We start from the raw sequence: 27,821 nt of genomic DNA on the forward strand, positions 1-27,821 counted from the left end.
CCCCTATTACTCTTAAGCTTAATGTTTTATAAAAATTGGTGTTTTTGCAACAGCTATTTCAGTTTGATATATGTAATAACTGTTGGACACAGTAATGGAGAAGCCAATTTCTTTTTGGAAGAAGGTCCTGTGGACTGATGAAACCAAGATTGAGTTGTTTGGTCATACAAAAAGGCATTATGCATGGCGGCAAAAAAACACAGCATTCCAAGAAAAACACTTGCTACGCACAGTACAATTTGGTGGTGGTTCCATCATGCTTTGGGGCTGTGTGGCCAATGCCGGCACCGGGAATCTTGTTAAAGTTGAGGGACGCATGGATTCCACTCAGTATCAGCAGATTATTGACAATAATGTTCAAGAATCAGTGATAAAGTTGAAGTTACGCAGGGGATGAATCTTTCAGCAAGACAATGATTCAAAACACCGCTCCAAATCTACTCAGGCATTCATGCAGAGGAGCAATTACAATGTTCTGGAATGGCCATCCCAGTCCCCAGACCTGAATATCATTGAACATCTGTGGGATCATTTGAAGAGGGCTGTCCATGCTCGGTGACCATCAAACTTAACTGAACTGGAATTGTTTTGTAAGGAGGAATGGTCAAAAATACCTTCATCCAGGATCCAGGAAATCATTAAAAGCTACAGGAAGCGACTAGAGGCTGTTATTTTTGCAAATGGAGGATCTACTAAATATTAATGTCACTTTTCTGGTGAGGTGCCCATACTTATGCACCTGTCAAATTTTGTTTGAATGCAGATTGCACATTTTCTGTTTGTACAATAAACCTCATTTCAAGGCAGAAACATTACTGTGTCTAACAGTTATTATATATATCAAACTGAAATAGCTGTTGCAAAAACACCAATTTTTATAAAACATTAAGCTTAAGATTAATAGGGGTGCCCAAACTTTTTAATACAACTGTATATAGTATAATGCACCCCCATAGGCAGTCTATATAGTAGGATGCACCCCCATAGGCAGAGTATATATAATATAATGCACCCCCATAGGCAAAGTCTATAGTATAATGCAGCCCCACAGGCAGAGTATATAGTATAATACACCCCCATAGGCAGAGTCTATAGTATAATGCACCCCCATGTGCCGTGGGGCACTTGGATCCGGGCAATAGGGAAATGATGGGGGTAGTAGTGGCAACCCGGTCCGTGGCTCAGGGTGGTCAGACCAATGGTAGTCTGCTATGTACTGTTGATAATGTCCGACTACGCCACCCGTGGATTGCGGTTATTATGAACCGCCGCTGCAAGGTAATCCCCTGAGGCTGATGGTGTACACATCTGAGGTTGTTTAACTCCCCACGGGAAGAGTGTAGCACCAGGGCTGTGCAGTGGATGGTGGGGGTGATGGTGAAGAAAGTCCCAGTACCGTTAGTGCTGGAGGAGCGAGAAAGTACACAGACAACGTACTGCAATCCAATGTCTTTTACTCACAGTTCATTTGCTCCGGGTCACTTCTGTACAGGTAGTGACCGCCCGAGCCGTGCTGCGTCCACCAGGTGTAGGACTCGGTCAACTCCCAGGCAGTTCAGGAGCATGGCCCAGGACCCCCTTCTATCCTTTCTCTGGCCTGCCTCACCAGTGACCCACTTTTGTCCAGCTGCCGCGGATCTGTGAGGGTAAACGTGGGCCCCGTTCCCCGCTGTCCTATATGGTGCCTTCCTAGCAGGTTTGATGAGGTGTCGCACCAATAAATGATCACGACCTCCGGTCTTCGGCTGAGGGTAGTTTCTCCTCCACCAACTTGGGATCCGGTACCCTTAATCTGCCTGACCCTTCACCCGGTATTCTCATGGGTTCTTAGGGTCCCTTCCACCTTCTTGTTCCTGAGCCCTCCTGTTTCTCTGTCTCTTCTTCTTTCTTGTTCCTTCTCCTCCTCCATGCTCGGCCTCTTCTCTAGGCCCACTTCTGAGCAGAGCTCCTACAGAGCCTCCACTCCCTGTCTTCTCCTCTCACTGACTGAACGGAACTGGACTGAACACTGTTCTAAGATGGTGCTCACCTTTTATACTTCCCTCTGAAACATGAGCCCAGGTGACCAGCAACCAATGAGCTCCTACCTACACTCAGGAACCATCCCCTCCTGCTCCTACATCACCGGGTTTTCCTCCCCCCTCCCCACTCCAGCCAGGGACATGGTCTGTCGTGCCTGCCTTTCTGTCTAATGAGAGCACCGTTGAACTGTCCCTCGGAAATGGGGTGAGTGTGTTGTATGCAGCTAACTGAGCCCTGGTCCATACTCCATCCTTACCTGGGAGTGGAATACCACACCTCTGGCAGAGGTGCAATACCCCTGTAGCGGCCGAACCCTCGGGGCGCTACACATACATGCACTGACGCACATGCAGACATGCGCACACACACGAAACACAGATATGCACACATACATTACGCAGAGACGCATACACAAACATACACAAAGATACATGCACATACATACATACATATTTGAACATAAATTCTTAAAAACACATATAAAATAGACATAAATATATATACACAGACATTCACATCATACACACACAAATACATTAGAAATACATTTAATATGGGGATTAGGGAAGCTGGCAACAAGCCTCACTTACCTGCTCCCGGCCTATGTCCCGTCCAGCTTTGCAGGACCGCCGGCGTGTTTTTGGCCATCACAGACCTGGCCCCAGGATCTCTGCAGGACCGCCAGTGCTGCTTCTTGATTGCCGGCACTTTACCAGACATGGCCGCCCGCAGTGTACTGTGTGGCTGTGTCTGGTACTAATAACGCGGCAGGGGCGACACACAAGCACAATTAAAGGCGCAGTGTCGCCCCTGCCGTGGCATTACTACCAGACACAGCTACACAGCGCACTGTGGATGACCATGTCTGGTGAAGTGCCGGCAATCATCAGGGGGGACCGATGCTGACACCGGGGTGCCCCCCTCCTGCTCAATTGCCCAATAGCAGCAGCCTGGCAGTGCAGGGACATAGAGTCTCCCTGCTGTGCTCCAGAGTGTAACTGTATCAGCGTGCTGCACACGTCCATACAGTTTATTTATTTTACTCACTTATATAGCACCATTAATTCCACAGCGCTTTACAGACATTATGGGCACTGTCCCCATTGGGGCTCACAATCTAAATTCCCTATCAGTATGTCTTTGGAGAGTGGGAGGAAATCAGAGAACCCAGAGGAAACCCACGTAAACATGGGGAGAACATACAAACTCCTTGCAGATGTTGTCCTTACAGTTATACTAGCGTAACTCCGGGTAGGCCCCTGAGAGCGCGGGGCCCTGGGCAACTGCACCCTTTGCCCCCCCGGTAGCTACGCTACTGGTTCAGATGGTAAAGAAGCCTTGTCTCCTCTGGAGATTCAACCTTTCTTTCTCCAGGCAGAAGGATTGCCCACTTGTCTTTTGAAGGGCTTTTACACGAGACAGCATTTGACCATATTTTTGTATATGCCATTTATGTACTTGAACAAGTTAATCATCTCCCCCCTTAGACATCTCTTCTCAATACTTTAGTCTTTCCTTATAACAAAGATCCCCCATGCCCCTTTCAGTTTTATGGCTCTTCTTTGTACTTTGTACCTTTTCCAGGGCCCAGAACTGAACTACATATTCCAGATGACGTCACACTACCACTTTGTAAAGTCTTAATGGTAGTATTACGTATGTGTCCCGCGAGTTCTTACTTTTCTAATAAATGACAGTATATATATATATATATACACAGCTGAAACCAGAAGTTTACATACACTATATAAAAAGACACATATGCATGTTTTTCTCAGTATCTGACATAAAATCAGAATAAGCCTTTCCCGTTAGGTCAATTAGGATTACCATAATTTTTAAGATTTGCCAAATGCCAGAATAATGAGAGAGAGAGAGAATGTTTCTATGCCTTTAAACAATTATGGACAGCCCATATGATGATGTCATGCTTCTTTGTGTAGCACCATGGGAAAATCTAAAGAAATCATCCGAAATATCAGGAAGAGAATTTTGGACTTGCACAAATCTGGCTCATCCTTGGGTACAATTTCAAGATACCTGAAGGTGCCTCGATCATCTGTACAAACAATTATACGCAAGTACAAATAAGATGGGAATTCCCAGCCATCATAACACTCAGGAAGGAGACGGGTTCTGTGTCCCAGAGATGAACGTGCTTTGGTCCGAAATGTGCATATCAACCCAAGGACAAAAGCAAAAGACCTTGTGAAGATGATGGTGGAAGCTGGTAAGATTGTGTCAATATCCACAGTGAAACGAGTACTATATCAACATGGGCTGAAAGGCCACTGCCAGGAAGAAGACATTATTCCAAAAGAAACATAAAAAAGCCAGATTAATGTTTGAAAATGCACACAGGAACAAAGACCTTCATTTTTCGAGACATGTCCTGTGGTCTGATGAAACTAAAATTGAACTTTTTGGGCATAATGACCATCGTTTCATTTGGAGGAAAAGGGAGAAGCTTGGAAGCCTAAAAACACCATCCCAACTGTGAAACACGGGGGTAGCAGTGTCATGTTGTGGGGTTGTTTTGCTGCAGGAGGGAATGGTGCACTTTACAAAATAGAAGGCATCATGAGAAAAGAAGATTATATGGCAATACTGAAGCAACATCTCAAGACATCAACAAGGAAGTTAAAGCTTGTGCGGAAATGGGTTTTCCAAATGGACAATGACCTGAAGCATACTGACAAAATGAAAACAAAGTGGCTTAAGGATAGCAAAGTCAATGTTTTGGAGTGGCCATCACAAAGTTCTGATTTCAATCCAATTGAAAATTTATGGGCAAAGCGGAAAAGGCTGTGAGCAAGGCGACCTACATACTGGATCAGTTACACCAGTTTTGTCAGGAGGAATGGGCCCAAATTCCAACCAACTATTGTGAGAAGCTTGTGGAAGGATATCCCAAACTTTTGACCCAAGCCATTCAGTTTAAGGGCAATGGTACCAAATACTAATGAAATGTATGGAAACTTTTGACTTTGCGGTAAGTAATAAAAATGCCTTAAAACATTCTCTCTCTCTCATTATTCTGGCATTTGGCAAATATTAAACATTATGGTAATCTTAATTAACCTAAAATGGGAAAGGTTTATTCTGATTTCATGTCAGATATTAAGAAAAACATACATATGTGTTTTTTTATTTAGTGTATGTAAACTTATGGTTTCAACTGTATATATATATATATATATATATATATATATATGTATATATATATGTATATATATATATGTACACACAGTATACTGCTGGCTATAGAAGCCGCTGATTGCTATCACATGCTGTTATGTCGTCTATAATCAACAAGAACACCCAGATCCTTCTCTATAAGTGACTCTCCTAGTTTTACTCCCCCCTAGAACATATGATACCCACACATTAGTAGTCTCCATATGAATAACTTAACATTCCTCCACCTTGAACCTCATCTGCCACGTGGATGCACAAACACTCAATAGGTCCAATTCAGCCTGTAGTCTCTCAACATCACATATGAAAGTCTTAGAATTAGATGCACTGTGCTCATCAGACACTATTATACATGTAATTTTAGGATGTACAGCTTGGCAGATATTACACATGATAGGCTTAAATTGAGATTAGAATACAATATTGTGTGTGATATAGTTGTATTTTTCTCTTACCTTAGGTGAACCTGTGTGTGATTTTATCTCTGTAGCTCATATGATATGGCTCAATGTTACTGTGTATGGTCCACAGATGACTTCTTCTGTATATGGTTGGTCCAGAAATCTAACATCACATTGATATGAACACCTGCTGTAAGTGGCACCTTCTCTTATATCCGTATTCTTTCTTCTTGCCCAATCTGGTTGCAGTTTGTGGCTGTTTTTTTTAATAGGGAGAACTTTGTCCTCATAGCTCTATATAGTAGAAGGGTGGGAGTTGAGAGGAAATGCACATAAAATGGAGGCCATTGTGTAATATTAGACAGAAGGTGCTTTCATACTGTAAATTCAATGAATACCTGATTCTTGAGCTATGATATTAAGATACTTGGTATTCCAAAACTGTGACATCACTGTTTGTATCATCCCTAAACTGTGACATAACTCTGTTTATTTCTCTGAAATGTGACATCACTCTGCATAATACCACTATACTGTGACATGTGCTCAATAGTGATGAGCGAGCACTAAAATGCTAGGGTACTCGTTGCTCGGGTCGAGCAAATTTGAATACTCAAGTGCTCGGTCCGAGTAACGAGCCCAATGTAAGTCTATGACAAAGTCAAGCACTTTTCAGGCGGCTCCTGCCGGCGGTCTGCAGAGGGCCAAAAAATTGCCCAAATCGATGGGAACAGTGCTCAAATGACATGGGAACAGCATGGGAAACACCCCTGGAAGCATTACTGACTCCCAGATCACTGCTGTCAACAAAGTTGTCGGAGTATTACGCCACTTTTACGGACTCACAATAAAACATACAAAAACAAAACCAAAATGGATTTTCCTGGGAAATATGTTTAGGAACATCCTTTCCAGGGTAATGACATGTATATAAGGCAAAACAAATAACCAAAAACAAAAATAAAATACTCTTCCACAGCTTGGGCTATGTTCACACGTAGCGTTTTTGATGCGTTTTTGCACTTTTGAATTGCTTTCAACCAAGACAAATGCATTCACAAGGAAATGTCATTTTAACATTTTACAATCTTATCTGGCCATGTGGTGTGTGACACATCATCAGACACATGCATACAGTGCTGAAAAGACATGGGAACAACATGGGGAAGACCTCTGGAAGCATCTCTGACTCCCAGGTCACTGCCTAAAAGTGTGCCCATCATTAGTGATCCTTGGCGCATGCGAAGATGCCTCCCGCCATGCACCTGTCGTTGCAGACTTGCAGCAATCACCGTCCACGTCCTTGTCCCACTGCAGCATTCAGTTGTCCCTACCCCATTCCTTGGAATGCAAGCGCAAGTATGCAGCCAGCCACCCACCCTCCCACAGGCTGCAATACTATATTGCCAAATTTTTTACAGCTGCTTACACTTGAGATGTGGCCTTTTAGGCTCGTGGAGGCGGCAGCTTTTCACAACCTCCTGCTGGCGGCGGCCGGGTGTCCATACTCGGTCCCCAGCCGCCACTATATTTCCCGGTATCGCCTCTGCCTTCCACAAGCACAGGTCCCACAACATTACCCGTGCCCTCCCCAGTGCACTTACTGGGAAGGACCGCCTAACCACAAACACGTGGACAGGTGAATGTGGCCAGGGACGGTACGGAGCCAGTCCACAACTTTTTTTGCTAAGAGTTGTATTTAGCTCGGTGAAAGGACTGGCATAGAGGGAAACCGTATCTACCCTGCGTGTCATTTCTCCCAGGCAGTCCTCTAAAGCTGCTTGCACTTGAAATGTGTACTTTTCTGTGGGAATTTGCTTGCCTCCTACCAGCCTGGAATATTTCCAGCAAACTATGGTACGACGCCATGGTATTGGCACTGCCCCCAGTACCAATAGCGAAGCCTTCCCCAATTTCCTTCTCAGGAATTTTATTTGGTAGACTGAGTGGCTACCCAAATACATTTTCTCACAAAGGAGCTGAAGATAGAGTGGCAGTAGGTCCAAGTTTCTCTAGCCTGTGAACGGCAGCACATTGGATCAGCGGTTAGCACTAGAGATGAGCGTTGTTCTACTCGAACTGTTCGCCAATCTCAAATTCGAGCTGTTTTGGGCGGTGTTCGAGCCGTTCGGCGAACACGAACAATTTGAGAAAAATTCGGCTGTTCGAGGTTATGTTCGATAACTGTTCGTGCACCAAAATCATAACTGGATTTTTTCTCAGTAATGATGAAAATTAATGTTAATACGCAGTTTGAGTGTACAGCGGGGTGGGGGGAGGGGCAGGGGATGGATCTCTGCAGGAACAATGAAGATCTCCATTTTTTTTTCTCTTTCCCGCATTTGCAGTGGGGAGGTGCAATCTGTCAGCCTATCAGCAGCGCACACACGGAGCGAAGTGCTTTTTTTCACACAAGCAAGGGCATGTGTCATTGGCAGTGTATGTCACATGTCCTTGCCCTATAAGACCAAGCCATTTTCCCCGTCACCACCATTTTCTCACTGCTGCAGCTGCGTGTTAGACGGCACCGCTGTTGCTGTGTGCGCTATACCTTGTTAATTTCAAGCCAATTTTCGCACAAATATACAGATAGCTTGGGAGTAGGGAATAGTTGTGATTGCAGTCCTTTTAAGGACTAGGTTACAGCATTTCCTACGACTTTTATCAGGGAGGTCTGTGCTCTTAAATAGATAGGTTGTGGGAGTAAAGACTAATTGTAATTGGAGTCCTTTTCAGGACTAGGTTACATGAGTTCCTATCAGTTTTTGCCAGGCAGGTCTGTGCCAGTGCTGTGCAAGTTTTTTTCACAGCATTTGGCTGAATCTAGCAAAGCTAATCCTTTTTGGCCTATTGCAGAGTGTGTTAGTCAGTGGAGTAGCCTATCTGTGTTGCAAGATATAACACCTGTGTATAGAATACCAATTTTTTTACTGCACCTAGTGAAGTAAAATCTTTTGGGCATAGCATCATTCCATTAGTCCATCTATACTGACCTCCATCAGGTTGCAAATTAAAAATAATTTTTTTCTGCATCTAGCTCTGAAAAAATATTTGGGCTTCTAGCAGTGTGTGGGACTTGGTCTATTAGTCCATCTATACTGACCTCCATCAGGTTGCAAATTAAAAATAATTTTTTTCTTCATTTAGCTCTGAAAAAATATTTGGGCTTCTAGCAGTGTGTGGGACTTGTTCTATTAGTCCTTCTATACTGACCTCCAGCAGGTTGCAAATTGAATATAATTTTTTTCTGCATCTAGCTCTGAAAAAATAGTTGGGCTTCTAGCTGTGTGTGGGACTTGGTCTATTAGTCCATCTATACTGACCTCCATCAGGTTGCAAATTAAAAATAATTTTTTTCTGCATCTAGCTCTGAAAAAATATTTGGGCTTCTAGCAGTGTGTGGGACTTGGTCTATTAGTCCATCTATACTGACCTCCATCAGGTTGCAAATTAAAAATAATTTTTTTCTGCATCTAGCTCTGAAAAAATATTTGGGCTTCTAGCGGTGTGTGGGACTTGGTCTATTAGTCCATCTATACTGACCTCCATCAGGTTGCAAATTAAAAATAATTTTTTTCTGCATCTAGCTCTGAAAAAATATTTGGGCTTCTAGCAGTGTGTGGGACTTGGTCTATTAGTCCATCTATACTGACCTCCATCAGGTTGCAAATTAAAAATAATTTTTTTCTGCATCTAGCTCTGATAAAATATTTGGGCTTCTAGCGGTGTGTGGGACTTGGTCTATTAGTCCATCTATACTGACCTCCATCAGGTTGCAAATTAAAAATAATTTTTTTCTGCATCTAGCTCTGAAAAAAATATTTGGGCTTCTAGCAGTGTGTGGGACTTGGTCTATTAGTCCATCTATACTGACCTCCATCAGGTTGCAAATTAAAAATAATTTTTTTCTTCATTTAGCTCTGAAAAAATATTTGGGCTTCTAGCAGTGTGTGGGACTTGTTCTATTAGTCCTTCTATACTGACCTCCAGCAGGTTGCAAATTGAATATAATTTTTTTCTGCATCTAGCTCTGAAAAAATAGTTGGGCTTCTAGCGGTGTGTGGGACTTGGTCTATTAGTCCATCTATACTGACCTCAATCAGGTTGCAAATTAAAAATAATTTTTTTCTGCATCTAGCTCTGAAAAAATATTTGGGCTTCTAGCAGTGTGTGGGACTTGGTCTATTAGTCCATCTATACTGACCTCCATCAGGTTGCAAATTAAATATAATTTTCATCTGCATCTACAGTACCTCTGAAAAAATATTTGGGCTTCTAGCAGTGTGTGGGACTATTTGTATTAGTCCATCTATACTGACCTCCATCAGGTTGCAAATTCAAAATAATTTTTTTCTGCATCTAACCCAGCCAATAGTTTTGGCCTAATACCACAGTTTGGCCACTCAGCTCTGCTCGGTTACCATCCATTGTTTTTTTGTGCAAACAACTCCAGAGTTGTGAATTAGTTAACCACCAAAATGAGTGGAAAAAGGCCTGCTGCTGGTGGAAAGGGGAATAGGCGTGTTGGGAAGGGGAAAAAAGGTTGTGTCCGTGGGGTAGGTGTTAAAGCAACAGTAACATCTGCAGAAGAAAGACCATCTTCCAGCCAAACTAAAATGTCTACTTCTTTTAGCGGACAATGTGATAAGATCCCTTTCTTACGGCCACGCCAATCGCTACAAATTCCAGATGAGGCACAAAAACAGCAGGTGCTTCAACGGATATCAAGTGCTCCTTTAAGTGGGCTCTCCTCCACATCAACTTCAACATCACAAATACTCCAGTCCTCAAAGGTGTCACCCAAATCGCACTTGCTTCCTCACAGCTCCCAAATCTCCAGCTGCCCGTCTGAGTATGAGGTAGAACAGATGGTTGAGTCTGCAGAGCTGTTTACTCATACTATAGCCTGGGAATCAGAGGTCGACTCCAGCGCTTCTGTGAATCCAGACGAGGAAATGATCTGCACTGATGCCCAGAATCTTTATGAGTCGGATCCAGGACCAGACACAGAAGGTTCTGACCATAATGTAGACCCTCATTCCCAAACTGTAACTCCTGTTGGTGGAGACAATGAGGAAGACGATGATAAGACTCAAATACCTGATTGGAGCGACAACTTTAGTTTTTTGTCAGGGCAGGAACAGGTTGGCTCTGAGGACGACGGGTGTGATAACGCACAGGGTGATGATGATGAGGTCGGAGATCCCACTTACTGTCAACCCACAGTCAGCCAAGAGATGAGGTCAGCAGAGGAGGTGGAGGAAGATGCTAGTGACGACGAGGTCAGGTTGCGCCTTCCTGGACAGAGACGTAGTACTGGAAGCACGTCAACAACTGCATCCTCAAACACAACTCTGCCTCTCACCACAAGTCGTGGTGGCTCTTCAGGTCGCATGGGTGCTAAGCCTTGCATAGCCTGGGCATTTTTTCAGATCGATAAAGATGACCCAACTCGTGTTATCTGTAACATTTGTCAGCAAAAGCTAAGTAGAGGCCAAAAAATACATAGTTTGAGTACTTCATGCATGAACCGGCACATGGACATGAAGCATAAGTTGCAGTGGGAAGCTCAGTGTGCTACAATGCGGCCTAGCCGGCCGGGCCAATCACCGTCTGCCATATCTTGTGCATCCGCGGCCTCTTCATCCTCTGTGACTGGGGGGACAGCAGTCACACCTGTTTTGGGGCGCAGACCTGCCACCTCTTTACCCGCAACAGCCAGCGTGATTGGCAGGTCATCATTTTCTTTGGAGGTGGTAACACCAGCTGGTGTTGAGCGCTGTCCGATATCGATAGCACCACCTTTGGATCAAGGCAACCTAACATGTCCGCCTGCATCTTCCTCACAGACCGGCAGTTTGCCGGGGACACCCTTATCAACCCCGTCTAAGCACAATAGCCAGCCCTCGGTCCCTCAGATGTGGACAAGTAAAAGACCATTTCCTCCTAGCCATGAGAAAGCTAAGAGGTTGAATTTCACCATCTGCAAGCTCTTGGCTACAGAAATGCTGCCTTTCCGCCTGGTGGACACAGAGGATTTTCGAGACCTTATGTCCGTCGCAGTGCCCCAGTACCAGATGCCCAGTCGGCACTACTTCTCAAAGAAAGGTGTGCCTGCGCTCCACCAGCATGTCGCACACAACATCACCGCTTCTTTGAGAAACTCTGTGTGTGACAGGGTGCATTTCACCACAGACACTTGGACGAGTAGGCATGGACAGGGGCGTTACATGTCGCTGACTGGGCACTGGGTAACTATGGTGACAGCAGGACAAGGGGCTGCTGTCCAAGTCTTGCCATCCCCACGAGTTGTGCGTCAATCCTCTTTATGTCAAAGTTCCTCCACTGCTTCTGCCTCCTCAACCTCCTCTCGGTCTTCCACCTGCACCCAAAGCCTGTCTGGTCATGCCACAAGCTTTCTAACTGCGCAGAAGGGATCCTGCACACCTCCTTACTATGCTGGCAGTAGGGCTCAACGTCATCAGGCGGTTTTTACATTGAAATGTCTGGGAAATGTGAGTCACACAGCTGAGGAGTTGTGGTCAGCTCTGGAGAACCAATTTCATGAATGGTTGTCTCCACTGGACCTGAAACCAGGGAAGGCCGTGTGCGACAATGCTGCAAACCTGGGTGCGGCCCTTCGCCGGGGCAATGTCACACACGTGCCTTGTATGGCTCACGTGTTGAACCTGGTTGTCCAGCAATTTTTAGCCCACTATCCCAGACTAGATGGCCTTCTGCAGAGGGCACGGTCGCTGTGTGCTCACTTCCGCCGTTCGCATCCCGCAGCTCAGCGACTTACATCTCTACAGAAGTCGTTGGGCCTGCCACTTCACCGGCTAAAATGCGATGTGCCTACCCGGTGGAATTCAACTCTGCACATGTTGCAGCGACTGTGGCAGCACCGACAAGCCCTGGTGCAATACGTTCTGACGTATAGCCTGGGCCAACGAGATTCAGAGGTGGGGCAAATCACGCTGGAGGAGTGGTCTCAGATCAGGGACCTATGCACCCTTCTGCACAGTTTTGAAATGGCGACGAAGATGTTTAGTGCTGACGATGCCATTATCAGCATGACTATTCCGGTGATTTACATGCTGGAGCACATGTTAAACAGAATTCGGGGTCAGGTGGTGGCACAAGAGGAGGTGGAGGAAGTAGAGGAGGAGGAGTTGTATGCGGAAGGGCTAACATCTGCAAGGTCCAGATGGTCGGCAGCACCAAGGCGGCAGCCATGTGAGGGTGGGGGAGATGGTTTTACCAGGGCGCATGGTAGCAGCCAAACTAGTGAGGAAGGTGCAGGAGCCCAGGAAGAAGTGGAGGACGAACTGATGGAAGACTCATCAGATGAGGGAGACCTTGATCACATTTCTGTTGTGCGAGGTTGGGGGGAGAGGACAGAGGAAGGAAGCATGATTGTTACCTCGCCACCAACACAACAGGGACTTGGTGCTCCTGGATGCGCAACACACATGAGTGCCTTCTTGCTGCACTACCTGCAACATGACCCTCGAATTGTGAGAATTTGAAATAATCCTGACTACTGGGTTGCCACACTGTTAGATCCCCGGTACAAAAGTAAATTTGCAGAAATTATTCCTGCCATAGAAAGGGATGCACGCATGCAGGAGTATCAGCAGAGACTGTTGCAGAATCTTACATGTGCTTTTCCACAAAATACCAGTGGTGCACGTAGTGAATCTCACAGTTCCAACTTGCCAACCGTGGGAACGTCAAGTGTTCAGCACTCAAACCGTAACAGAACCACAGTATCTGCTGGTAACATCAATTTTGCGGAATCATTTCACCACTTTTTTAGCCCATCCTTTGCAAGGCCACAGGAGACAAGAAGTCTGACACATAGTCAACGCCTAGAGACGATGGTACAGGAGTATCTCCAAGTAAACATTGAAGCCACGACTGTGTCACTGGACCCTTGCTCTTTTTGGGCTTCCAATCTGGATAAATGGCCGGAGCTAGCCACTTACGCCTTGGAGATCTTGTCATGCCCCGCAGCCAGCGTTCTGTCTGAACGTGTGTTCAGCGCTGCTGGTGGTGTGCTGACAGATAAGCGCACGCGGCTCTCCACTGATAATGTAGACAGACTCACGTTCATAAAGATGAACAAATCATGGATCCGAAACGAGTTTTCTACCCCTGTGTCATCCTGGGGAGAGTAAAAGCTTGATGATTGGTTAAAATCACCCTACCAACCATTTTAAGCTTTCAAATTACTAATCATGTTTATCTGTATCTTGACTGGAAAATAATTTGGGCTTTGTAGCAGTGTGCAGCACTGATCCTATTAGGCCATCTATACTAAAGCTTCACCAGATTTAAAATTAAAAATAATTTTTAGCTGCATCTAGCCCGGAAAATAATTTTGGGGCTCCGAGATGCGCAAGGCACATAAGTGCCTTCTTGCTGCACTACCTGCAGCATGACCCTCATATTGTCAGAATTCGAAGTAATCATGACTACTGGGTTGCCACACTCTTAGATCCCCCAAACTTTTCGATCAACCTTTTCATTTTAATAAAGACCAAAAAAATGGTCATTTTTGAAATTATAAGCATTAGCAGGTTGTTAGAAACTGAAATCAAACAGTTTTCAACTCAAAACTTTATTCTAGGTGATGTTACATTTTCACATAGGACCCCTTGTTCGAAAGGAGCTTCTGAACTCTCTCGTCCATTGAATTTGTCAGGTTTTGGATGGTTTCTGCTTCAATTGTTTTGCATGAGGACAGAATACCCTCCCAGAGCTGTTGCTTAGATGTGAACTGCCTCCCGCCATCATAGACACTCCTTTTAATGATGCTCCAAAGGTTCTGAATGGGGTAGAGGTCAGGGGAGCATGGGGGTCACACCATAAGTTTGTCCCCTTTTATGCCCATATCAGCCAGAGATGCAGATGTTTTATGTGCAGCATGAGATGGTGCATTATCATGCAGAAAAATGATCTTGCTGTGAAATACACGGTTCTTCTTCTTGAACCATGGCAGGAAGTGCTGTTTGAGAAAATCCACATACATTATGGAGTTCATCTTTAGCGCCTTCAGGGATCCTAAAGGGGCCGACAATCTCTCTCCCCATGATTCCAGCCCAAAACATTACTCCACCTCCTCCTTGTTGGCGCTGTAGCCGTGTTTGCGTGGAGTGTCCATCAACCAGCCATCCTCCACTCCATCCATCTGGACCATCGAGCGCTGCACGGCACTCATCCGTGAACAAAACAGTTTTGAAATCAGTCTTCATGTAATGTTTGGCCCACTGGAGCCGTTTCTGCTTGTGTGAAGTGGATAGAGGAGGTCGACAGGATGGCGCATGCACAGCTGCAAACCTCTGAAGGACCCTGCCTCTTGTTGTTCGGGGGACGTTGGAGGCACAAGCAGCTTCAAAAACTTGTCTGCTGCTATGACAAGGCTTTTTTGCCGCTGCTCTTTCAACCTGACGTAATTGCCTGTAGGAAAGAGTCCTCAATTTGCCCTTATCAGCACACACACGTGTGTACTGTGAATCAGCTACATACTTCTTGATTGCCAAGACACTTCATCCTGATCATCGCACAATGTTGATTGTAGTCATGCCTTGACCTAAACACTCCACAATTTGTTGCTTCTCAGCAGCCGACACATCCTTTTTCTTTCCCATTTTGGCAGAAAATGTAGGCTGCTTAATAATGTGAGAGGCCTTCTTAAGTAGTCTTGCCTTTCATTGGACACACCTGCCAAACTAATTAGCACAGGTGTCTGCAATTGCTTACAGTGATATAAAGAGCCCTGACACACATCACCATCAATGAGTTTAACTGACAAACAAACAAATTCTTCCCTTATCACTCCTAAACACTTTTTGTATAATAATTTGGAACGCAGTGTACATGTGCTTTTCCACAAAACACCAGTGGTTCACGTAGTGAATCTTACAGTTCTAACTTGCCAACCGTGGTCTGTATGGAGTTGTTCAATAAAGGGCCCAAAATTAAGATAACATAGATGGGAGAGGTCTCTATGAATAGGAATTCCTATGTATTTGATACCCTGTGAGGGCAAGGCAAAGGGAAAGTTGGACTGGATGGAATCCTATATGGATTTGGGGAGGGAGACATCGAGGGCCTCAGACTTCGCTGCATTGATTTTAAAATTTTACCATGTAACAAAGTGATCTATTTCAGCCATAACAGCATGGATGGATATATGTGATTGAGTGATATATACTAGGACATCATCAGCAAATAGAGAGCACTTGTACTCGGTGCCTCCCACCTCAATCCACCTAATATTGGGGTTATGGCGAATTGATGAGAGCAGGTGCTCCGTCACTAGGATGTATAAGAGAGGGGACAGAGGACATCACTGCCTTGTCCCATTGGTGATTGTGAAAGGTGATGAAAATGTTCCGACGCACCCCCTGGGCCTTGGGACACCTGGAGCCGGACCCTTTTTGGTGGATGCTGGTGGTTGTAGTCTTCGTGGCGGCGACCCAGTTCCGTGGCTCAGGGCGGTCAAACCAGTGGCGGAACTATTTATGTGGTTTTCATGTTTAAATGTCCGACTACGCCACCCGTGGATTGCGGTCAGAGTGAACCGCCGCTCCAGTGCAGACCGCTAAGGCTGGTGTTGTGGGTGCAGCAGAGCGTAGCATAACTCCCCACGGGAGGAGTATAGCCTCAGGGCAGTGTATGCGGAGGATGGGGGTGATGGTGCAGGGCAGCAGCAGTAACGACACGGAGTCAGTGATGCAGTTCAGGGCCTTTACTCACAGTTCTTATTATCCAGACCACGTCTGCAGGTAACGGCTGCCCACGTCGTACTGTGCTCACCAGGTGAGGGGCTCAGACAACTCCCAGATAACTTTGGAGCACTTCACAGGACCCCCTTTGTGTGTCCTTTGTCTGGCCTTTCTTACCAACACTTCTGTCCGGCTGCCTCGGGCCTCCTCTTGGTAAACTTGGCGCCAGTTTCCCTGACCCTATGTGGTGCCTTCCTAGCGGGTGTAGCGAGGGGCTGCGCCACATAAAATGTCAGAGCCTCCGGTTTCTAGCTGAGGGTCGTTTCCTGCCTCCACTAGTTCGGGGACCGGTCTCCCCCTTTGGCCTGACCCCTCCACGCAGGTGGATTCGGGCGTGCGGTGGCGACTCGCCCGTCCGCACCCCTGGGATCCCTTCATTCCTCGTTCCTGGAGCCTTCTCCGCTCTTCTTCCTTCCTTCTCCCTCTTCCAGGCCTGGGCCTCTGTTACTAGGCCCGCCTCCGGAGCAGAGCTCATGCAGAGCCCCTGCTCCCTGCCACTTCTGCTCAGACTTCTCTGCACTGAACTAAGATCGTGCCCACCTTTTATACTCCCTTCTCAATGCACCCAGGAACTGCTTCCTCCCTGCTCCTGCACTACAGGGTTCCCCTTCCTCAGTGTTCCCTCCCCCCACTCCAGCCAGGGACAGGGACTGTCGTGCCCATCTCAGGGGCATATTGGTCGCCCTGCCCCACGGCAATGTGGTGTAATGCATGCAGGTGTCGGGTCCTGATCCACACTCCATCCTTACCTGAGAGTGAGATATCACACCTCTGGGTGAGGTGCAATACGTCTGTAGCAACCGAGCCCTCAGGGTGCTACAGTTCCATTTATCTTCAGCCTAGGTGACGTATTGTGATACAGGGCCGTGATTTTGGCTATAAAAGGGTCCCCTAGACCCCTACCCCAAGCTTTTTAAGAGAATCATATATGGCGTGCCAGGAGACTCTATGGAATGCTTTCTCAGCATCCAACGAGAGTATCTAATTACAAATTTTTAACTGCATCTAGCCCAGGAAATACTTTGTGCCTAGTAGCAGTGTCTGCTAGTGAGCGGATTATCCCGGCTGTTAAGCAAGCTGCACCACCTGTAGTTTAGACACTTAATTTTTTCAAAGGAAATGCTTCGGGACCATGGGATACTTAGTGAAGAGCATCAGGAGGCACCCCAAGGCATAGGGGCTGGGACTGGCAGTAGGATGCCTTGCGGTGGACAGCCGAGCTCGATCCTTATAAAAGCTTTTTAACTGCAGCAGCTTTAGTGGACGCTACTGGAGCTGGAATTACCGCGGCTGCTGGCATGAGACTTGCCCTCCAATAGATCCTTGTAAATGGATTTAAAGTGTATTCATTCAAATTAGAGAGACAATTTAAATTAAAAAGCTTAGAGCTGCCTCCACCACAGGGGGGCTCGCTCGACCCACCAGCGGACAGGCACCAGTATTGGGAGAGGGGGGCTGGCCGTCAGGGTTCACCGCGGCTCTGGCACAAACCCGGCGACACGGAGGTGGCACGGGCAGGAGCGGACTGGCCGTGTCGGCTTCTCACTTTTTGGATTTTAGAAGGGCATGACATGCCTATATCTGTGTCTCCCCCTCCTTTTACTCCTCCACCTCTTTTATTTTCGCATGACTATATGTACTTGTCACTTTTCCATGTGTTAGTTATGTCTTCTGAGCAGTTTGTCATCTTTTGGACACCTTTGAAGGTGTTTTCTATGTGTTTCTATGTGTTTTTGTTTGCCTGCCATTGGTTTTAACGGTGTTCGAAGGTGTTCGACGAACAGTTCGACGAACAGTTCGGCGAACACACGGGTGTTCGACGAACCGAACCGAACTCGAACACTACGGGGGTGGCTCAACACTAGTTAGCACTGAAGCCTTGCAGCGCTGGGTTCAAATCCCAGCAAGGAACACATCTGCCAGGACTTTGTATGTTCTCCTCGTGTTTGCCTGTGTTTCCTCCTGTGTAAAAAAGCAGCCATAGAGTGTCCGGAAACCTTCCCACACACTTTTCTTAACCAGGTTGGACGGTCCCACCAGAGAATCCTCAGGTGTGCTTTGGCTTCTACCTCAGGAGAGTTCATGATAGCGCTAACTTTGCAGCTGCTATGGGGCTCTTGAGCAGGTGAGAAAGGTTAGCCCTCAGAATCAAATCCTCTGGTTGGCACAATGTTTTTCAATCTGAAACAGCTTCTCAGTGGGAGTTGTATTTCACCACAGTCATATTCCTTAGCTCGGTGAAAGGACTTGCATAGAGGGAAACCGTATCTACCCCGGCTGTCATTTCTCCGTCACCAGGTTCTGCCCATTGTCACACACGACCATGCCTGGCTGTATGTTCAGCGGTGAGAGACACAGATCAGGCTGCTGTGTTACAGCTTTCAACAACTCTGCAGCGCTAGGCAGTTTGTCAATTAAGCATTAAGCATGTTATCTTCAGCACAGCCTGTTGCCGCTTGGCCAATGCAGTGCTGCAGTGCTGTCAGCTTGTGACTGATGTGGTCATTTCAGAGATGGAGGAGGAGGTGCATGAGATGAACAATGTGATTACATTGAGGTTAAATTGGTGACGCTGTTTTTTATACTAAAGAAAGATCCTATTGTTTTGCTTTTTTTACGTTATATTTTAAGACAAATGCATTCATCGGGAAATGTAATTTTAACATTTTACAACCTTATCTGGCAATGTGGTGTGTGACACATCATCAGACACATCCTTTTTATTTATGATGGAGGGACTCTGAAAGTCATAAAGCCTATTTTTATAGGGACATCAGATGGCACTTACTATTCTTAAAAGGCCAGCAGTCGGCCCTAGCTATTATTAGAGAGCCATCAGCCAGCTATGCTTTGTTGTTCCCATTATTAACAAGTGGGTCTCCTATACTGTTATTGCGTATCCAGTGACTGCAGGGGCAAAAATTTGGACGCAACCCAATACCCCTTTGAAGAGACATAGAGGAGGGTCTCAGTATAAAAAAATGTTCCCATTATAAAGGAGCGGGTCTCCTATAGTGTTAATGCCCATGCTGTGACTACAAGGGCTGCCAAAATTTGGGAAAAACCCCACTAAGAATTTAAAGACACATAGAGCAGGGCCACAGTAACAAAGTACGACATGTTCCCATTAGAAAGGAGAGGGTCTGCTATACAGTTATAGGGTATGCAGTGAGTCCAACGGCTGACCAATTTTAGGAAAAAGCCCACTAAGAATTTAAAGACACATAGAGCAGGGCCAGAGTGACGACAAATTCCCATTAGAAAGGAGAGAGTCTCTCATAGTGTTGGCCTATGCAGTGAATGTAAGGGCTGCCAAAAATTTAGAGGCCCTTCAATGACCCTTGGAAGAGACGTGGAGGAGGGCCTCATAAAAAAATGTTCCCATTAGAAAGGAGCAGGCCTCCTATACTTGTAATGCCCATGTTCTAAGTGCATACTAAGACAAACATTTACCCCTGGGGGGTATACATGAACATACTGTATAAAAAAAATTTTTTACGTGCATCATAAACACCCTTTAAAAAAATTATGTGGGTGTTGCATCACGGACCATGGTCACCCTGGTGATATGGTGGTGGAGGATGAGGAGAAGGAGGAGGACAAGAGCAAATAGACAAAATCAGGAAGCGTATGTGTGGGTGTGAAAAGGTGCATGGGAATACACCTCCCAAGAAAAGACACTGGATTTGAGTTTATGTTACGCTGCTATCATTCAGTGGTGTTGAGAAGTCTGGCCCAATCTAGCCCTTGTTCATTTTTATAAGAGTCAGCCTGTCAGCATTTTCAGTTGACAGGCAGATGCGGTTATCAGTTATTATTCCACCAGCGGCACTAAAAACCCGCTCTGATAAAACGCTGGCGGCAGGGCAGGCCAGAACCTCCAAGGCATAGAGAGCCAGGTCATTCCACGTATCCAGCTTGGATACCCAATAATTATAAGGCACAGAGGAATCACGGAGGATGTTGATACGGTCAGCAAGGTACTCCCTCAGCATATTCCCAAACTTTGCACTACTTGTTAGAGTACCCCGCGCCTCAGGGCCTGTGCGATGGGAGGGTGGGAGGGTCTGAGAAAACTCTCCCAGAACTTTGACAGTGTTCCCCTGCCTCTGCTGGATTGAAGTTGTGTCTCTCTCGCCTGTACTCCTTGGTTGTCCAACGAAGTGTGCCCTCTGCCGCCAGCGTTTTCAGATGGGAATTTTTTTAATAGTTCCGCAACAAGGGCCTTCTGGTACTGCCCCATTTTTGTAGACCTGTCCGCCTCAGGAATAAGAGATATAAAGTTCTCCTTGTAGCGTGGGTCTAGAAGTATCACCAACCAGTAATGACTGTCACTCAAAATTTTGAGAACGCGAGGGTTATGGGAAAGGCAGCGTAACATAAACTCAGCCATGCGTGCCAGACTACTAACAGGCAAGACTTCCATGTCCTCACAAGAGATGAGCGTTGTTAGACTCGAACTGTTCGCCAATCTCAAATTCGAGCTGTTTTGGGCGGTGTTCGAGCCGTTCGGCGAACACGAACGATTTGAGAAAAATTCGGCTGTTCGAGGTTATGTTCGATAACTGTTCGTGCACCAAAATCATAACTGGATTTTTTCTCAGTATTGATGAAAATTTATGTTAATACGCAGTTTGAGTGTACAGCGGGGCGGGGGGGGGGGGGGCAGGGGATGGATCTCTGCAGGAATAATGAAGATTTCCATTTTTTTTTCTCTTTCCCGCATTTACAGTGGGGAGGTGCAATCTGTCAGCCTATCAGCAGCGCACACACGGAGCAAACTGCTTTTTTTCACACAAGCAAGGGCATGTGTCATTGGCAGTGTATGTCACATGTCCTTGCCCTATAAGACCCAGCCATTTTCCCCGTCGTCACCATTTTCTCACTGCTGCAGCTGCGTGTTAGACGGCACCGCTGTTGCTGTGTGTGCTATACCTTGTTAATTTCAAGCCAATTTTCGCACAAATCTACAGATAGCTTGGGAGGAGGGAATAGTTGTGATTGCAGTCCTTTTAAGGACTAGGTTACAGCATTTCCTACGACTTTTATCAGGCTGGTCTGTGCTCTTAAATAGATAGGTTGTGGGAGTAAAGACTAATTGTAATTGCAGTCCTTTTCAGGACTAAGTTACATCAGTTCCTATCAGTTTTTGACAGGCAAGTCTGTGCCAGTGCTGTGCAAGTTTTTTTCACAGCATTTGGCTGAATCTAGCAAAGCTAATCCTTTTTGGCCTATTGCAGAGTGTGTTGGTCAGTGGAGTAGCCTATCTGTGTTGCAAGATACACCACCTGTGTATAGAATACCAATTTTTTTACTGCACCTAGTGAAGTAAAACCTTTTGGGCATAGCATCATTCTATTAGTCCTTCTATACTGACCTCCATAAGGTTGCAAATTGAATATAATTTTTTTCTGCATCTAGCTCTGAAAAAATATTTGTCCTTCTAGCAGTGTGTGGGACTTGTTCTACTAGTCCATCTATACGGACCTCCATCAGGTTGCAAACTGAATATAATTTTTTTCTGCATCTACCTCTGAAAAAATATTTGGGCTTCTAGCAGTGTGTGTGACTTGTTTTATTAGTCCATCTATACTGACCTCCATCAGGTTGCAAATTAAAAATAATTTTTATCTGCATCCAACTCTGAAAAAATATTTGGCCTTCTAGCAGTGTGTGGGACTTGTTCTACTAGTCCATCTATACTGACCTCCAACAGGTTGCAAACTGAATATAATTTTTTTCTGCATCTACCTCTGAAAAAATATTTGGGCTTCTAGCAGTGTGTGGGACTTGTTCTATTAGTCCATCTATACTGACCTCCATCAGGTTGCAAATTAAAAATAATTTTTATCTGCATCTAGCTCTGAAAAAATATATGGCCTTCTAGCAGTGTGTGGGACTTGTTCTACTAGTCCATCTATACTGACCTCCATCAGGTTGCAAATTCAAAATATTTTTTTGTCTGCATCTAGCTCTGAAAAAATATTTGTCCTTCTAGCAGTGTGTGGGACTTGTTCTATTAGTCCATTTATACTGACCTCCATCTGGTTGCAAATTAAAAATAATTTTTATCTGCATCCAACTCTGAAAAAATATTTGGCCTTCAAGCAGTGTGTGGGACTTGTTCTACTAATCCATCTATACTGACCTCCATCAGGTTTCAAACTGAATATAATTTTTTTCTGCATCTACCTCTGAAAAAATATTTGGTCTTCTAGCAGTGTGTGGGACTTGTTCTATTAGTCCATCTATACTGACCTCCATCAGGTTGCAAATTAAAAATAATTTTTATCTGCATCTAGCTCTGAAAAAATATTTGGCTTTCTAGCAGTGTGTGGGACTAGTTCTACTAGTCCATCTATACTGACCTCCATCAGGTTGCAAATTAAAAATAATTTTTATCTGCATCTAGCTCTGAAAAAATATTATATTTGGCCTTCTAGCAGTGTGTGGGACTTGTTCTATTAGTCCATCTATACTGACCACCTTCAGGTTGCAAACTGAATATAATATTTTTCTGCATCTAGCTCTGAAAAAATATTTGTCCTTCTAGCAGTGTGTGGGACTTGTTCTATTAGTCCATCTATACTGACCTCCATCAGGCTGCAAATTAAAAATAATTTTTATCTGCATCTAGCTCTGAAAAAATATTTGGCCTTCTAGCAGTGTGTGGGACTTGTTCTATTAGTCCATCTATACTGACCTCCATCAGGTTGCAAACTGAATATAATTTTTTTCTGCATCTAGCTCTGAAAAAATATTTGTCCTTCTAGCAGTGTGTGGGACTTGTTCTATTAGTCCATCTATACTGACCTCCATCAGGCTGCAAATTAAAAATAATTTTTATCTGCATCTAGCTCTGAAAAAATATTTGGCCTTCTAGCAGTGTGTGGGACTTGTTCTATTAGTCCATCTATACTGACCTCCATCAGGTTACAAATTGAATATAATTTTTTTCTGCATCTAACCCAGCCAATAGTTTTGGCCTAATACCACAGTTTGGCCACTCAGCTCTGCTCGGTTCCCATCCATTGTTTTTTTGTGCAAACAACTCCAGAGTTGTGAATTAGTTAACCACCAAAATGAGTGGAAAAAGGCCTGCTGCTGGTGGAAAGGAGAATAGGCATGTTGGGAAGGGAAAAAAGGTTGTGACCGTGGGGTAGGTGTTAAAGCATCAGTAACATCTGCAGAAGAAAGACCATCTTCCAGCCAAACTAAAATGTCTACTTCTTTTAGCGGACAATGTGATAAGATCCCTTTCTTACGGCCACGCCAATCGCTACAAATTCCAGATGAGGCACAAAAACAGCAGGTGTTTCAACGGATATCAAGTGCTCCTTTAAGTGGGATCTCCTCCACATCAACTACAACATCACAAATACTCCAGTCCTCAGAGGTGTCACCCCAATCGCACTTGCTTCCTCACAGCTCCCAAATCTCCAGCTGCCCTTCTGAGTATGAGGTAGAACAGATGGCTGAGTCTGCAGAGCTGTTTACTCATACTATAGCCTGGGAATCAGAGGTCGGCTCCAGCGCTTCTGTGAATCCAGACGAGGAAATGATCTGCACTGATGCCCAGAATCTTTGTGTCGGATCCAGGACCAGATGCAGAAGGTTCTGAACATAATGTAGACCCTCATTCCCAAACTGTAACTCCTGTTGGTGGAAACAATGAGGAAGACGATGATGAGACTCAAATACCTGATTGGAGGGACGACTTTAGTTTTTTGCCAGGGCAGGAACAAGTTGGCTCTGCGGACGACGGGTGTGATAACACACAGGGTGATGATGATGAGGTTGGAGATCCCACTTACTGTCAACCCACAGTCAGCCAAGAGATGAGGTCAGCAGAGGAGGTGGAGGAGGATGCTAGTGACGACGAGGTCAGGTTGCGCCTTCCTGGACAGAGACGTAGTACTGGAAGCACATCAACAACTGCATCCTCAAACACAACTCTGCCTCTGACCACAAGTCGTGGTGGCTCTTCAGGTCGCATGGGTGCTAAGCCTTGCATAGCCTGGGCATTTTTTCAGATCGATAAAGATGACCCAACTCGTGTTATCTGTAACATTTGTCAGCAAAAGCTAAGTAGAGGCCAAAAAATACATAGTTTGAGTACTTCATGCATGAACCGGCACATGGACATGAAGCATAAGTTGCAGTGGGAAGCTCACTGTGCTACAATGCGGCCTAGCCGGCCGGGCCAACCGCCGTCTGCCATATCTTGTGCATCCGCGGCCTCTTCATCCTCTGTGACTGGGGGGACAGCAGTCACACCTGTTTTGGGACGCAGACCTGCCACCTCTTTACCCGCAACAGCCAGCGTGATTGGCAGGTCATCATTTTCTTTGGAGGTGGTAAGACCAGCTGGTGTTGAGCGCTGTCCGACATCGATAGCACCACCTTTGGATCAAGGCAACCTAACATGTCCGCCTGCATCTTCCTTACAGACCGGCAGTTTGCCGGGGACACCCTTATCAACCCCGTCTAAGCACAATAGCCAGCCCTCGGTCCCTCAGATGTGGACAAGTAAAAGACCATTTCCTCCTAGCCATGAGAAAGCTAAGAGGTTGAATTTCACCATCTGCAAGCTCTTGGCTACAGAAATTCTGCCTTTCCACATGGTGGACAAAGAGGATTTTTGAGACCTTATGTCCGTCACAGTGCCCCAGTACCAGATGCTCAGTCGGCACTACTTCTCAAAGAATGGTGTGTCTGCGCTCCACCAGCATGTCGCACACAACATCACCGCTTCTTTGAGAATCTCTGTGTGTGACAGGGTGCATTTCACCACAGACACTTGGACGAGTAGGCATGGACAGGGGCGTTACATGTCGCTGACTGGGCACTGGGTAACTATGGTGACAGCAGGACAAGGGGCTGCTGTCCAAGTCTTGCCGTCCCCACGAGTTGTGCGTCAATCCTCTTTATGTCAAAGTTCCTCCACTGCTTCTGCCTCCTCAACCTCCTCTCGGTCCTACACCTGCGCCCAAAGCCTGTCTGGTCATGCCACAAGCTTTCTAACTGCGCAGAAGGGATCCTGCACACCTCCTTACTATGCTGGCAGTAGGGCTCAACGTCATCAGGCGGTTTTTACTTTGAAATGTCTGGGAAATGTGAGTCACACAGCTGAGGAGTTGTGGTCAGCTCTGGAGAACCAATTTCATGAATGGTTGTCTCCACTGGACCTGAAACCAGGGAAGACCATGTGCGACAATGCTGCAAACCTGGGTGCGGCCCTTCGCCGGGGCAATGTCACACACGTGCCTTGTATGGCTCACGTGTTGAACCTGGTTGTCCAGCAATTTTTAGCCCACTATCCCGGACTAGATGGCCTTCTGTAGAGGGCACGGTCGCTGTGTGCTCACTTCCGCCATTCGCATCCCGCAGCTCAGCGACTTACATCTCTACAGAAGTCGTTAGGCCTGCCACTTCACCGGCTAAAATGCGATGTGCCTAACCGGTGGAATTCAACTCTGCACATGTTGCAGCGACTGTGGCAGCACCGACAAGCCCTGGTGCAATACGTTCTGACGTATAGCCTGGGCCAACGAGATCCAGAGGTGGGGCAAATCACGCTGGAGGAGTGGTCTCAGATCAGGGACCTATGCACCCTTCTGCACAGTTTTGAAATGGCGACAAAGATGTTTAGTGCTGACGATGCCATTATCAGCATGACTATTCCGGTGATTTACATGCTGGAGCACATGTTAAACAGAATTCGGAGTCAGGTGGTGGCACAAGAGGAAGTGGAGGAAGTAGAGGAGGAGGAGTTGTATGCGGAAGGGCTAACATCTGCAAGGTCCAGACGGTCGGCAGCACCAAGGCGGCAGGCATGTGAGGGTGGGGGAGATGGTTTTACCAGGGCGCATGGTAGCAGCCAAACTAGTGAGGAAGGTGCAGGAGCCCAGGAAGAAGTGGAGGACAAACTGATGGAAGACTCATCAGATGAGGGAGACCTTGATCACATTTCTGTTGTGCGAGGTTGGGGGGAGAGGACAGAGGAAGGGAGCATGATTGTTACCTCGCCACCAACACAACAGGGACTTGGTGCTCCTGGATGCGCAAGACACATGAGTAGAGATGAGCGTTGTTCTACTCGAACTGTTCGCCAATCTCAAATTCGAGCTGTTTTGGGCGGTGTTCGAGCCGTTCGGCGAACACGAACAATTTGAGAAAAATTCGGCTGTTCGAGGTTATGTTCGATAACTGTTCGTGCACCAAAATCATAACTGGATTTTTTCTCAGTAATGATGAAAATTAATGTTAATACGCAGTTTGAGTGTACAGCGGGGTGGGGGGAGGGGCAGGGGATGGATCTCTGCAGGAACAATGAAGATCTCCATTTTTTTTTCTCTTTCCCGCATTTGCAGTGGGGAGGTGCAATCTGTCAGCCTATCAGCAGCGCACACACGGAGCGAAGTGCTATTTTTCACACAAGCAAGGGCATGTGTCATTGGCAGTGTATGTCACATGTCCTTGCCCTATAAGACCAAGCCATTTTCCCCGTCGCCACCATTTTCTCACTGCTGCAGCTGCGTGTTAGACGGCACCGCTGTTGCTGTGTGCGCTATACCTTGTTAATTTCAAGCCAATTTTCGCACAAATATACAGATAGCTTGGGAGTAGGGAATAGTTGTGATTGCAGTCCTTTTAAGGACTAGGTTACAGCATTTCCTACGACTTTTATCAGGGAGGTCTGTGCTCTTAAATAGATAGGTTGTGGGAGTAAAGACTAATTGTAATTGGAGTCCTTTTCAGGACTAGGTTACATGAGTTCCTATCAGTTTTTGCCAGGCAGGTCTGTGCCAGTGCTGTGCAAGTTTTTTTCACAGCATTTGGCTGAATCTAGCAAAGCTAATCCTTTTTGGCCTATTGCAGAGTGTGTTAGTCAGTGGAGTAGCCTATCTGTGTTGCAAGATATAACACCTGTGTATAGAATACCAATTTTTTTACTGCACCTAGTGAAGTAAAATCTTTTGGGCATAGCATCATTCTATTAGTCCATCTATACTGACCTCCATCAGGTTGCAAACTGAATATAATTTTTTTCTGCATCTAGCTCTGAAAAAATATTTGGGCTTCTAGCAGTGTGTGGGACTTGGTCTATTAGTCCATCTATACTGACCTCCATCAGGTTGCAAATTAAAAATAATTTTTTTCTTCATTTAGCTCTGAAAAAATATTTGGGCTTCTAGCAGTGTGTGGGACTTGTTCTATTAGTCCTTCTATACTGACCTCCAGCAGGTTGCAAATTGAATATAATTTTTTTCTGCATCTAGCTCTGAAAAAATAGTTGGGCTTCTAGCGGTGTGTGGGACTTGGTCTATTAGTCCATCTATACTGACCTCCATCAGGTTGCAAATTAAAAATAATTTTTTTCTGCATCTAGCTCTGAAAAAATATT

General features: G+C 45.7%; 1 protein-coding gene across 1 annotated transcript in view; it reads right to left on the bottom strand.

The window, feature by feature from the left end:
* The window catches only part of LOC141166959 (beta-1,3-galactosyltransferase 2-like), a 330,044-nt gene that overhangs the window by 238,692 nt on the left and 63,531 nt on the right, over window positions 1-27,821 (bottom strand). The window contains exon 2 of the mRNA XM_073654198.1: window positions 5,676-5,915. The gene's annotated coding sequence lies outside the window, so the exon portion shown is untranslated. The remainder of the gene's footprint in view (window positions 1-5,675; window positions 5,916-27,821) is intronic.

Source organism: Phyllobates terribilis, unplaced genomic scaffold (genome assembly GCF_046119375.1).
Source record: "Phyllobates terribilis strain yellow unplaced genomic scaffold, ASM4611937v1 Scaffold_11__3_contigs__length_659146591, whole genome shotgun sequence".
Classification (NCBI taxonomy): domain Eukaryota; kingdom Metazoa; phylum Chordata; class Amphibia; order Anura; family Dendrobatidae; genus Phyllobates; species Phyllobates terribilis.